The sequence below is a fragment of the Mastomys coucha genome, unplaced genomic scaffold (assembly GCF_008632895.1).
Source record: "Mastomys coucha isolate ucsf_1 unplaced genomic scaffold, UCSF_Mcou_1 pScaffold8, whole genome shotgun sequence".
Classification (NCBI taxonomy): domain Eukaryota; kingdom Metazoa; phylum Chordata; class Mammalia; order Rodentia; family Muridae; genus Mastomys; species Mastomys coucha.
In genome coordinates, this window is record NW_022196914.1 from 20,903,574 (window position 1) to 20,916,030 (window position 12,457).

Consider the following 12,457-nt stretch of genomic DNA (forward strand, 5'->3'; position numbering starts at 1 on the left):
AAAAAGAGCAAGTGAGCAGACATACCTGCATTTGTACGTGTCCAGAATGTCCCTCAAAAAACCCTTTATGAACCACTACTTGTTTTGTTACAGGGAAAGGCCCCAAAACTTCTTAGTCTCAGTTTCTGTAGTCATCAGGGAAGGCACATGATGTCTGACATGGTCAACAATATCCCTATCTTAATGTTTGACTGACCTGAAGCCTTCCATGAAAAGTCCCTGGCTCTTCTGGCACCTGCTTTGGCCAGAGCCCCCATCTTCAGAAGAAAAGGGTGGGAGAGAAGAAAGTGAAGGAGAGGGGAGGAGAGGGGAGGGGAGAGGATGGGGAGAGAGAAGGGGAGGGGAGGGGAGAGGAGAGGAGAGAGTGTCTAGTGAATTCCTACCAATAATCCAGATGCTGGGGTAAGATCCAGAAGTGGCTCACACATGTGCTCCATGCTTCCGTCCCCTTCACTACCACTGTTAATAGGACTTCCCAAGAAGCTCCCCCAAAATAATCTCCTTCCTACTCTGGAAATCCTAAGATTGGCCCATGTCCCTGCCCTGAGAAAGCCTCTCTCCTCTCCTTTTTTCGTCTCTTGCAGTGTTTGTGAGTCATCGTGTAGAAGAAAAGCTTTATTAGACAATCTCAAAAGGAAAACTCAGTTTTCTGTGTGTTCTGTATAACTACTAGAGGACGCTTGTTGCCTAAAGCACAAGGTGGTGGGTGGAGGCGTTGGGTCAGAGGTCCCTTCTATGTGTCCAAGTCCTTCATGAGAGTTGTACAGATAATGAGACCTGAACACGCCTTTACCATCCTTAACACAGTAAGTTCAGGGATGTGTCTGATTCCTGCATCCATCTCTGCTTTCTCTAGTGATGAGAATCTGAGGAAAATTAATTTTACTTCCCATGCACCAAATGGGAACCTTTATGCTTGGCTTCAATGGCTTCCTGAAGATTCAACCAGGATTCTAGTTGTACAGAGCACCGCTCTCCTTACTCCCTCTTAAGATATGGAGCTTCCAACAATTTCCAGATTTTGAGATCAATCAGGATCTTTCATTAGATGACTTGTACACCCCGTTGAAACTCCACTTCTTATATGGAGAACAGGCCTATCAAGAGGTAACCCAATTAATACTGAAGCAGATTAGGCAGAGCCTAATCTAATCTGCCTGTGTCCTTACAAGAAAGGGAAATTAGGACATTCAGAAAGACAGTAGTAACCTGTACACTCTGTGATGGTTAATCTTCATCAGCCACTTGACTGTGTTTAGAATCACCATGGAAACATGTCTAGGTGCTTCCAGAAATGTAATTGAGGTAAGACCCACCACAGAAGGTGGGTGGCAGTACTCACTGAGATAAGGTCCCATTGAATAGGAGGGAGCTTAGCTGTCCCAGCATTCCTTTCTCTCCAATTCTTAACTGCACATGCAATTTGACCAGCTGTCTCACTCTCCTGCCATTGAGATTCCCCATTCATGATTGTCTGTGCCCTCGGAAATAAACCATCTCCCTTAAGTTAGCACAGAAAAGTAATAGCAGCCCAGAGAACGAAAGAGGAAGGGCCTCGCTCAGAGGAAACCACCTCTGCAGCTCCTTGATTGTGATCTCCAGTCTCCAAGAAGCACAAGCAAAGAACCTTTGCTGGTTCTGTTTCCCTGTCTGGGGAGCTTTGTACTGGCTGCTGGAGGGCGCTAGATAAGAGCCAACACCTGTGCCTCCACTTCCGTAATGGGAGTCTACCCACCCTCCCTCCCCACTCACCGTTTCTCCTCTCCTTCCTTCACACTCCTCCCCCATCCTTCCCCACAGACACTATGAAGAGCCAAGGGTGGTGCTTCGATTCCAGAGGCCACAGGCTGCTGACACCACACTAAGTAGCTTTGCTTTCTACATAGTACTTATCAGGAACCCCACCCACACTAGGGGAATCCAGACACTTCTAGAACCAGAACAGAATGGCTTTCCCCTCTCCCCCTCCAGAAATATGGCTGCAAAAGTACCCTGGCCTGAAATTCCCTCATGTTGGCCCATTTCCTCCTTTGAAGAAGGGTTTTTACCAACATCTATATTACCGAAAAACACTACTCACAATTCCTCTTTGCTCCTTACAGCTGGAGCTATGGAGTCAGCTGCAGCAGCAGATAAAGGTGTTATCAGAGGTTCTTGTGGAAATGTATCCCAGCCAACTGAATGTCACACTAGCCTGAGTATGCCAGTATTCTAGACCCTTTCTTTGATTGTTGGCTATTTCCTCGACTAGGTAAACTAAGCAAACAGTGGCCAACATGCCAGGGCACGCTGGTTTGCCATGAATGTGCTACTAATACTAACAACCATCTTAATACCCTAAGGACAGTTTTGAAAGGCAAACCTCCCCCAGTTCTCACCTTCCTCCAGTAGAAATCAGATCCAACTCAAAACCAGCTATGGGCCCACTCCCCTAACAAACAGCAGCTCACATTTTTGTTTTTTTCTGGAGTGCATCAGTCTGGACTCCTTTGCCATTTCTCTGACACTCTTGGCTTGAGGAGCTCACTGTAGAAAGGACAAATGACCCTTTGATGGTGTGCCTAACCAAGGGGTATCAAAATAGGAGAGAGAGCCATCAAATCCCACATCTTCGCATAGAGAGACTCCAGGAGCACAAGCCTATTGTCCCAATCTGTGAAATGTCCAGTTTGTCCCTTCCTTGTTGCCTTAATATGCATTTGTTGCTAGAAACAAGGATACAGTCAAAGAATGCTATTGGCAGCTTTACTGATTCAAGAGCAACAAAGTGATGTTCATTAGCTAACACTGTTTGGGGGTCACTGTTAGCTAACCCCATTTAGGGGTCACTGTAGTAACACTGTTTGGGGTCACTAAAGTAACACCATTTGGGGGTCACTGTAATAACACCGTTTGAGGGTCATTGTAGTAACACCATTTGGGGTCACTGTAGTAACACTGTTTGGGGGTCATTGTAGTAACACCATTTGAGGTCACTGTAGTAACACCATTTGGGGGTAACTGTAGTAACACCATCTGGGCGTCCCTGAAATTGAGAACCATGTCGACTTTTGCATTTGTTTCATTATCAGGTTGTCTTTTTGTTAAAATTTCCTCTTTCAAACCAGTTGTCAGTTAAATATACTCTCAGAGACATCAATAGACTTCCCTTCCCATCTTGTCTTACCTTAGTGAAACCAATTGCTAGGATCATTGCCTTTCTCTCCACTGTTGTCGGTTGAGTTCACCCAGACCCTGCCCATCCAAGACCCCAGTGCAAAGAAATACAAAGCCAAGCTCTCTAGATGGCAGAAACAGAAGTCATCAGAGCACAAAGCCAGTGATAGACTAAATGAGCTAGGCATGATTTTTTTCCTGCCTTTGTTTCATCCACCAATGAAAGGAATAGAAAACCATCCATGAGCTTTTTCATTGGTCAGTCATTGCACTGCAGGAAAAAAAAGAGAGAGAGAGAGAGAGCTCTCATATCATTGTGAATCAGAAGGATGGTGCACCTGGGAGAGCACCATCATCCTGATACACAACACTCCTATTTGTATAAAAACCAATCACTAGCAATTCTGAAACCATGTTTCTAGTATCCAATTGAGTGAGCCCTGGGAAGTTAGAGCTTGAAGTGTCAACAGAAGATCACCAAGGCGACTGAGGAAGTCCTGGTACCGCTCAATAGGGTGCTACTTGTAATGTTTACCTGAGGTTGCATGATCAAAAACCCCATGACCTACTGTCACCACCGACTGTTAACCAAAGTTCATGCCATTGTCCTTGGGAACACGAATCATGCAACGATTCCAAGATACCTTAGTTGATTATATCAATGCCTTTAGCAAACATCCAAGTGGTCCCCTAATTTCACCCTACCCTATCCATGAACTACAGGGTAAAGACAGGGGAGCGGGAGGGGCCTGCACACCTAGAAGTCACAGATTTCTCCTTATTTTCCTTCTTTTCAATCATAATTGATGACCAGTAAAAGCAAATGTAGAATGCTGCTACCATTTTCCCCTGTTCAAACAGCTGAGAACTTCTGTAAAGGTCAAAGACAGCAAATACTCCTACACAACTCTTAAGTCTCAGGACCAACCTCAGGCAGGCTGGACAATGGAATGCAAGTCTCTGCAGACTCCACAACCCAACCAGAACTCTGCCCCCTGTGTCTTTAAGGACTAGCCGGCTTCCGCTCTGATACCCTAACTCTCCTTATCAGTCTGTTAGTATTTAGCTCTCCTCTTGTCTCAGTCTGTGGTAACAGTGTTTTGAATAGACCACCAATGGGAACTAGCTGTGTGCCTTTTCAAAGCCTCTCTGCTAGGCAATCCAGGAAGTTCATAATACACAAACATCTATCAGACAAGCTTTTCTTGTGTGCCTATTTCTACATCAGCACAGAATAAAACTCCTAGTTTCAGTTTACCCTGGGAATACATTCACTTCTGAGAGTACTCATGAGTAATGACTAAAAAGCATTCTGAAAGCTGTGAAGTCACTTACAAACTGCAGGTTTCTCTGAAAGAAAAAAAAAAAAAAACACAATTCCTCAAAGCTTCCAATCACACAAATGTTTAGACTGTTTTAAAGGTGAACGTAAATGTTTCCTACCAACCAGGCAGTGGTGGCGCACACTTTTAATCCCAGCACTTGGGAGGCAGAGGCAGGCAGATTTCTGAGTTCAAGGGCAGCCTGGTCTACAGAGTGAGTTCCAGAACAGCCAAGGCTACACAGTGAAATCCTGTCTGAAAAAAACAAAAAAAACAAAACAAAACAAAAAACCAACCAAACAAACAAACAAAAAAAATCCTACCCAAAGCTAAACTCAATAGTTTGTCCAAATCTGAATACATGTAAACAAAACTTGCTAAAACCAGTTCCAAACATTCCAGAATTAAGCTCCACATTTAACAGATGACTCAGAATGCCATAGCCCTTTCACATGTCCAAATCAGCTCAAATAGGGTATCTGGTAATTCTAAAGAAAAATTAAATCTCCTGTTTCTTGAAGCTTCCAAACCAGACACCACCAGCAATGGGTACAAACATTCTGGGCATCTGACACCTCTCTACAAAGTGCATACACCAGATGTCTCCAGAGACCTCCAAACAGGGTTAGGTCACTTTGACTCAAAATTAGTCTAAGACTGGCTTTTATTTCCTCAAATGTGTACCATCTATCCATAACCCCTTAACTTTGCAACCATTGTTCACTTTAAGAGGAAAGGCAAGATCCAATATCAAAGCCTGGCCTTTTGGGTCATGCCTGGTCTTTTAATGCATGCCATATATTTATTATTTGGATAAGAAGGAAATCACGTGCATAGAATGTAAGAAATAGAGCCAATATGGATGACATGGGGATAAAGGAATAACAGGTCATTTCTTGGAAGTTCCCCATGTGAGCAAGTGTGATGTAATAAAGGTAAAAGAGGCCCACTAGAGAGGAACAGGGATAGGTGCAGGAGCCCAGTTGTACTGTCAAACAACAGGGGTAGCTGCAGGAGCCCAGGTGAACTGTCAAACAAGGGTGACACAGAGAAAGAAATGGTATGGTGGTGGTGGTGGTGGTTGTTGTTTGGTTGTTGTTGTTGTTGTATTTAGTTGTTGTAGTTGTTGTTGTTGTTTGGTTGTTGTTGTTGTATTTAGTTGTTGTAGTTGTTGTTGTTTGGTTGTTGTTGTTGTTGTTGTTGTTCTTCTTCTTCTTCTTCTTCTTCTTCTTCTTCTTCTTCTTCTTCTTCTTCTTCTTCTTCTCTTCCTCTTCCTCCTCCTCCTCTTCCTCCTCCTCCTCTCCTTGTAAGTTTCAGGCCATGAATATGAATAACCCAATTGGACATCTTGATTTTTTTCTTCTGCCTTACAATGTTGGATGATATAGCAGAAACAACATCCATACTGGGAAATAACCTGGCTTCCCCTTAGTCACGAATCAGCTCACAGCACTATGTGCAAACCACTGACTTCCCTAAGAGTTTCAAGGTAAGTAGTTAGGTACTGAAACTTCCAACCCTCTGCTCCAAGGAGGCCAGAATTCACAAGAGCTGAGGTTCAGAGAGGAATTAGAAACACTTTCTGTATGTGTATCTTGCACTAAGGTAGACAGGCTAATTCTAACAAAGTAACCCTAACCACACAGCTGGAGACAGGTGTACTACTGCCTAATTCATATCTCCAGACCCAAGTTATGGATAAGACATTTGGAATATTGCTTGTACCTGTGAATACAGAAGGCAAGAGAGGTGTAAAGTGAACCTATGCTTATTGAAAGTCTGAATAATAGGCACCATCATTATCACCATGCCAGGAAAGACTGACTTGAGGACATTAGCCTTTAGGCAGGAGGACAAGGCCATCTCTAAACCATAGGCCTTAACTGTATCTACTGCTTGGATAGTTAAACTGTAAGGTAGATCTCTTTTCATTGAGAAACTTAGTATCACTCACTCTAGGTAAAATACTGAGGGTGTTAGTGTTAAAAATTATTTACTTCGCTCTGAAAGTTTGTGTTACATAAGACAAAATGGGCCAATAGTAACTTTGGTGAATGGAGTAGAGCTGAAAGCCATCAGATCTTAGGCACACTATTTGATTCTCTACTTTCCATTTATTTATAGGTGAGATATATATTATATTAGTGCAAGGAGACTAAAATTCAATTACAACACATGCCATCACAATATAATGGCATCCTGGAACTAGGAAGTAGCTTGCTGACATCCTCAAGGAACAATAGCTATGAGTTTGATTTTTACCCACTGATATCTAACTTCTTCCAGATGCTTCCCAAGGCCCTCTCATGGGCCTGGCTTGTAACACTGACCTCGTTTTAAGAAGCATGTGACCAGCTATAGACATAGAGGATGAAGGAAAGGACATGGGTGTGTCCATCACTTTAGGGTAATGTCGACTCAAAGGATAGGCTGAGCAAGGATGGGTCATTGTCCTAACTGGATAAATTCCTTTCATCCTCACAATAACTCTATATTACAATCTCTACTTTAAAGCTGAGTGTTGAGGCAAACTGAGGCTAAGCAGTTTGCTAAAGTTTATCTAGCTAGTAATGGCAGAGACACCTGAGACAGAATTCTAGGGTACTGACCACAATCCCAGCCACACCAGCCTATAAAAATCACATCTCTGAATACCATATTCCATATACAAACTATTGCTTAAATATGTATGTCCAAAAAAAGAAGTGTTTAAAAGCTATTAAAGCCCAGTTATTCAAAAGTGAGTTTTTATTAGAGTTTAATTCATTAAAAGTTCACAGAATGCTTTAAGGGACACGTGTAAAGGTTTTGCCTTGTCCACTGTACCCTACATTTCTTCTACATTCTCCTCAAGTATTTTCTTATGTTTGAGTTCCCTCCGGTGCTCACAAACAGCTTCTATTTCCAAATCTCCAAAGCTTTCAGGAATGTCTTCCCAAACTCCCACTTAGCCACACCCTCCATGCACCAAGCGCCTCAGCTACTCAAAATCTTCTCTATATATGTCTTTCCTTAGGTTTGTACTCAAATCCTCTGGGTACAGAAGGAAAACCATGACAGGGCTCCCTCTGCCTCACTTCATCACACATCTAACTTCCAGAGGGAAAGGAAGAACGTGGTGTGAAACCTACCATTTCCTACACTGGTGTCTCCTCAGAAGGAATACTGATCTGCACCCTGGTGAGAACACGACTGTGATTCTCTACTTTCAAAAGGTTCGCCACGTGACATTCTGACGTGACATTTATCTGCATGTTTGCCTTCCTAACTACAGAAGGATTGACTTGTAACAGGAGTTCTCCTTTGACAGACTGGTTATGGGCCCTCTTGATTTGTACAAGGAGCCCTTGGGATGATAGGGGCCATCCTGAGACCCTATGACCCACTTTGGAGCAAATCCACCCATTGCCTACAGAATACCAAATTATGTACATGCATCACATATATGTATATATCATGTGTGTGTGTGTGTGTGTGTGTGTGTGTGTACATATGAGATATCTGGGTCCTTTCATATTGAGGTCAGCTGTTTCTGACTGACTATTGCTAAGCACTCAGGTCTTCACTGTCATCCTGAGTCAGAAATGCAACTCAATGTGGTAGAAACTGGTCAGTCCTGTCAGTACTATTTACTCCATCCAATGACACACAGAGAAAGAGGGAGATTAAGGAGCCCTCAAGGGCCAGTTCCCATTCTTAGTCACTGACATGTGTGATCCTTGTTATAACCTGAAAATAGGCATTACTACCTATATTTTACAACTGAAAGATGCTCCACACTCAATCTCTTTCCATTAAATCCTGGGAAATCTCCCTGCAAATTTCCCCCTCCCAAAAAACCGCATATTTTATCTTGAAAGCAATTCTGCCTGTTTGCATCTTTGTCGTTGTTTAAAAGAGTAGTCTCATGATCACTGGGTTAGTTCAAGTCTGGGGAGAGAATGAATTAGAGTCGTGGAGAAGGCCAACTTGTCCTTTATGTGGGGGCTTTCGTCAGCAACTACCTAGGTTACCAGCTATCGTGATCATCAGGGAGAACAGAAGGTGAAAACTGCTTACAGCAGTAAAGGCCTATGCAAACCCAACAAACCAGACATCAGCTTTGACATAGTTCTCAGGACTTTTTTAGACAGCTTTTGAAAATGAAATTTTACAAGAGATCACAAAAATCAGACCAAAATAAAAAAAAAAATCTGTAGAAGTCCTTTATTTGGTAGTATTTGATGCAGCATGTAAAGTGTAATGGTGATTGGTGTGTGAGGCCCGAAAAGGAATGTCTTAGCTAAACTCGATGCAAACCATTTATTTTAGAAGTATTGGTAAGAAGATTGTTTGTGGGCTAGTACCAGTTAAGACTTAGCCCATCGAGTGTGTATTTATGAGAACAGGAATGAACTGTTTTCAAAAGAGCAGTATAAAACCACAGCATTCTAAACCAACTCCTTTCGTACTGTGACTAGTAGCATTTTATAGTGTATTCATATAGACATGCATGTATACATCCTTGATGTATGTATGCACACATAGATACATGCTATTTGAGCAATTTGGAGAATGACTCCGATGTGTAATGTTTTACACAACGGGAGTGAGTGGCACAGACATCTACTTTACAATGAACAATATTCCCAAAAGGTAGGTTCTTCTTGGATTTCATGCCCCATTTATTTTGACCATGAAATGCAAATGGCTTAAAGTTAAAGGGAAATAAAAATAAAGAAAAACATAATTAGTACATTTAAAACCATAATGTGATTTGTTCTGGAAAATCCAGGAGGATTATAAAGAGGCCTCCAAGCACAGGGAGCCTAATACTGAAGGCCCTGCCACTGAATATTTAAATTAGGGTAATGGAGGGAGATCAATTTCATAAGCCACAGACAGCGTGAACACCAGCTAAGGGACACAAACGTCCAGATAATCAATAGTCAACTGCTGGTGCACTATATCAGGATTTTAAAGAGCTCCCTTTTCTCCTTCTGTTAATGTTTAGCAAGAAAGCCGGCTAAAGAAAAAAAAGTAACAATATTTTTAATTGATTTTCAAATTATTTTGTTTAAGAACTTAAAAGCTCACTGACTTGAAAGCTATTGGTTTTAGACTATACCCCAGCACTCTCCTCCAAAAACACTACCTAGGGGCAAAAAGATTTTATTAATGTACAGATAACCCTCTAAATTATACTATTCAGTGCATAATTTGTACGGAATAATACATAACTCCCAGTGCATAAAATTCATGACTAAGGCTCAGAGAGAATAGAACCCTTGCCACCTAAGAGGCAGCCAGACACCCTACCAATTATAAGCAGTGACATAGTAAGCGTGGTCAATATTGAGGGCATTTTCAGTTTTTTAAGGAACAAAGGGGAAGATTGACGTTTTCTGCCACGTGTTATTCCATCAGGACATACTGGGGCATGAAAAGCCTTTCACACACAACCCACCATTGCAGAAATGGAGCGTTAGGCTCCTGATACAGATAGTTTAAGTCCTGTTTTGAAAAGCACAAGTAAACCAGTACCAAAAGAAAACTGAGGAGCCATAAGCTGAGAAATGCATCATCTGAAAGAAAATCTGCCATCAAAGGACTATCATGGCTCCTGTTAAACGGGGGAGGGGGGAGGGGGAGGAGGTAGGGGGGGAGAATTATGAACTTGGTGCTTGCTCTGCTATCTTCTTCCCAGCAATGCCAGCTCCTTCTTCCTCCCCCGCCCCATCTCAGTGGGGTTTGCCTTTTGGAATCCTTAATGTAACAATAAAGTAGGAATCAAGAGAATTCGGAAAGGCTTAGCCCCGCTGAAAAGGTAACCATTTTCTCACGCTGGCTTCTGTAGGCCATCTTGTTCGTTCAAATGCCAAGACGTCTTAATCTGTCCCAGGTGGTATCACCAGGGGCAACAACCATCGCTGGTCTGAGACTAATGTTCCTTGGTCAAATGCCCCGCAATAAAGATCTGTCAGGCAAACAGCTAATTGGTGCAAACTAAGAAAACCACCATCCCTGCAGTGCGTTACATTAGGACAGAAAGAACAATGGACAGTTCTAGAAAGGAAAACAGCAGTGTGTGTTCATATGTGTATATATGTATGTATGTGTGTATATATATATATTTTTTTCATTCCACAATTACCCACCCTGATTTTTTTTTTTTTTTTGGCTGATTGAAATCTGTAAAAATGGGTAAGATGTGAAACCTTGGGGAAAAAATAAGCACACCCAAGACCGCCACCACCGAGCCGCGCGGGGAGGGGTTAAGGGTCTGAGTGGGGGTGGTCATTTGTGTCCAAGGGTTTCGTGAAACATTTAGGGCAAACGCCTTTGTTCCTGGGCTCGGGAGGGGAGTGGGTGGATGGATGATGGGGAGATCAGATGGGGCTGCCTGGCCCTCCACACCCTGCTCTCCGGCGCATGCGCGAGGCCAAGACAAAGGAATAGGTAATTACAGTACCGATTCATTCATTTTGCCTGCAGTGCTGGAGGTCTGTGAGCCCTTGCTATATTCCCAGGGGTGGGGGTTAATCCACACCCCAACAGCAGTCCCCTTGATATTCGTGTTTTATTCTGGCCCGCCACGTAAGTGGCCAGTGGGCTCGGCCAAGACAGAGGTGTGTCAACTCCCGTACAAAACCCTGAAATCGCACCCATGTGCGCTGTGCTCCTCTCAACTGAGTGAAAATCACTGGGGCAGAGGCTGTCCACCGAGTTCGCTTCAAGGCGGAAACGTCTCGGGGGAAGCAGATTAGGAACCGGGCCAAGCGTTCGATGAATATTCATGAAAAGAATGCGGTCCCCAGCCACGCATTGTGTGCCATCGGATCCAGGGATTCTGATTTTCTTTTAATGGTGTGGGGAAGCGGGAACCAGACGTTAGGTTGTAGCGTCTGAGCTACGGGGGAAAAAATCTACAGAAATCTTGGTTTGCAGAAATCTTGGTTTGAGCCCGTTCGGGCCGCGGGCTGTCAGGTTCAAGCCCACACCCCACACCACCCCCACCCCCACCCCCAGGCTGGGGCGGCGGTGGCAGTGCGCGGCCCGCTCTCTGAGCTCAAAAAAATAAAATGCTGGTGATGTCCACAGGTTAGTGGGAAGACAGTTCAGGCTCAGACCAGGCTGGGGCTTTGATCTGCCCGGGACGTGCACACCGCCTTCCGAACCTCGCGTTCCTCGGTTACCCCAAACCAAGATCCAGGTGTCCCGAGGGCCAAGCCTCCCCCTCCCCGCCCCTTCCGATCTGACCAGATTCCGTGTCTTCTTTCTCCCTCCCCACCCTACCCCCATCCTCCATCTTCGGCTACTGCGCCCCTCGCACCGAGCGCTTTCCCCATGGCTGTGCCCCTACCGCTGACAGGAGACTGGGTTCAGCCCACAGAACCGTGGCCAGTGAACTCGTTGCGCTTAAAAGGTTTCGCATTCGGTATTTCCCGGTCACCAGCCGCTTCCCACCCTCCACTCCCTTCCTCCCGAACTCGGTTCTTCTGCCTCGCCGCCACCCTCCTCGAGACCCCCACCCCCACCCTACGAAAGGCCGAAGTTGCCCACCTTGGGGATAGCTAGCATCACCCTGGATTTCCAAATGCGACAGAGCCCACCTAGAGGAGTCCCACGCCCACTGGGTCTACACCCGGCCGCACCCCGGCTGCCCCGTTGGAGAACCCTAGGCTTCGGGGTGGGGCGGGGCCCTGGGGAACCGGTGGCCCTGAGTCCGCGGTGGCGTTAGGGAGCCACGGCGCGCCTCCTTACCGGCTTTGGGTGCCTGTGCCGGCCCTGGGTGAGCGCGGTGCCTCCAAGGGGCCCGGGTGGCTGGTGTGGTCCGGCCGGGTGCCTGGCCGCTCAGCAAAGGCTCTCTCTCTCCCGGCTCGACGGCGGAGCCCGGAGCGTGGAGCGAGTTGGAGCGCTGCCGCTGCCGCCGTCGCCGCTGCCGCTACTGCCGCCGCCGCTGCAGCCTCTGCATTTCTCGATCGCTCCCCCTCCCCTTC

General features: G+C 45.1%; 1 protein-coding gene and 1 long non-coding RNA gene across 2 annotated transcripts in view; one reads left to right on the top strand and one right to left on the bottom strand.

The window, feature by feature from the left end:
* Basp1 (brain abundant membrane attached signal protein 1) overlaps positions 1–12,451 on the bottom strand; it is a 52,300-nt gene extending 39,849 nt beyond the window's left edge. The window contains exon 1 of the mRNA XM_031360520.1: positions 12,222–12,451. The gene's annotated coding sequence lies outside the window, so the exon portion shown is untranslated. The remainder of the gene's footprint in view (positions 1–12,221) is intronic.
* LOC116083748 lies at positions 5,478–7,915 on the top strand. Its single transcript, XR_004115893.1, has 3 exons — positions 5,478–5,538; positions 5,867–5,967; positions 7,495–7,915. It is a non-coding gene; the product is annotated as an uncharacterized LOC116083748 (long non-coding RNA).
* Positions 12,452–12,457: the final 6 nt, after the last annotated feature.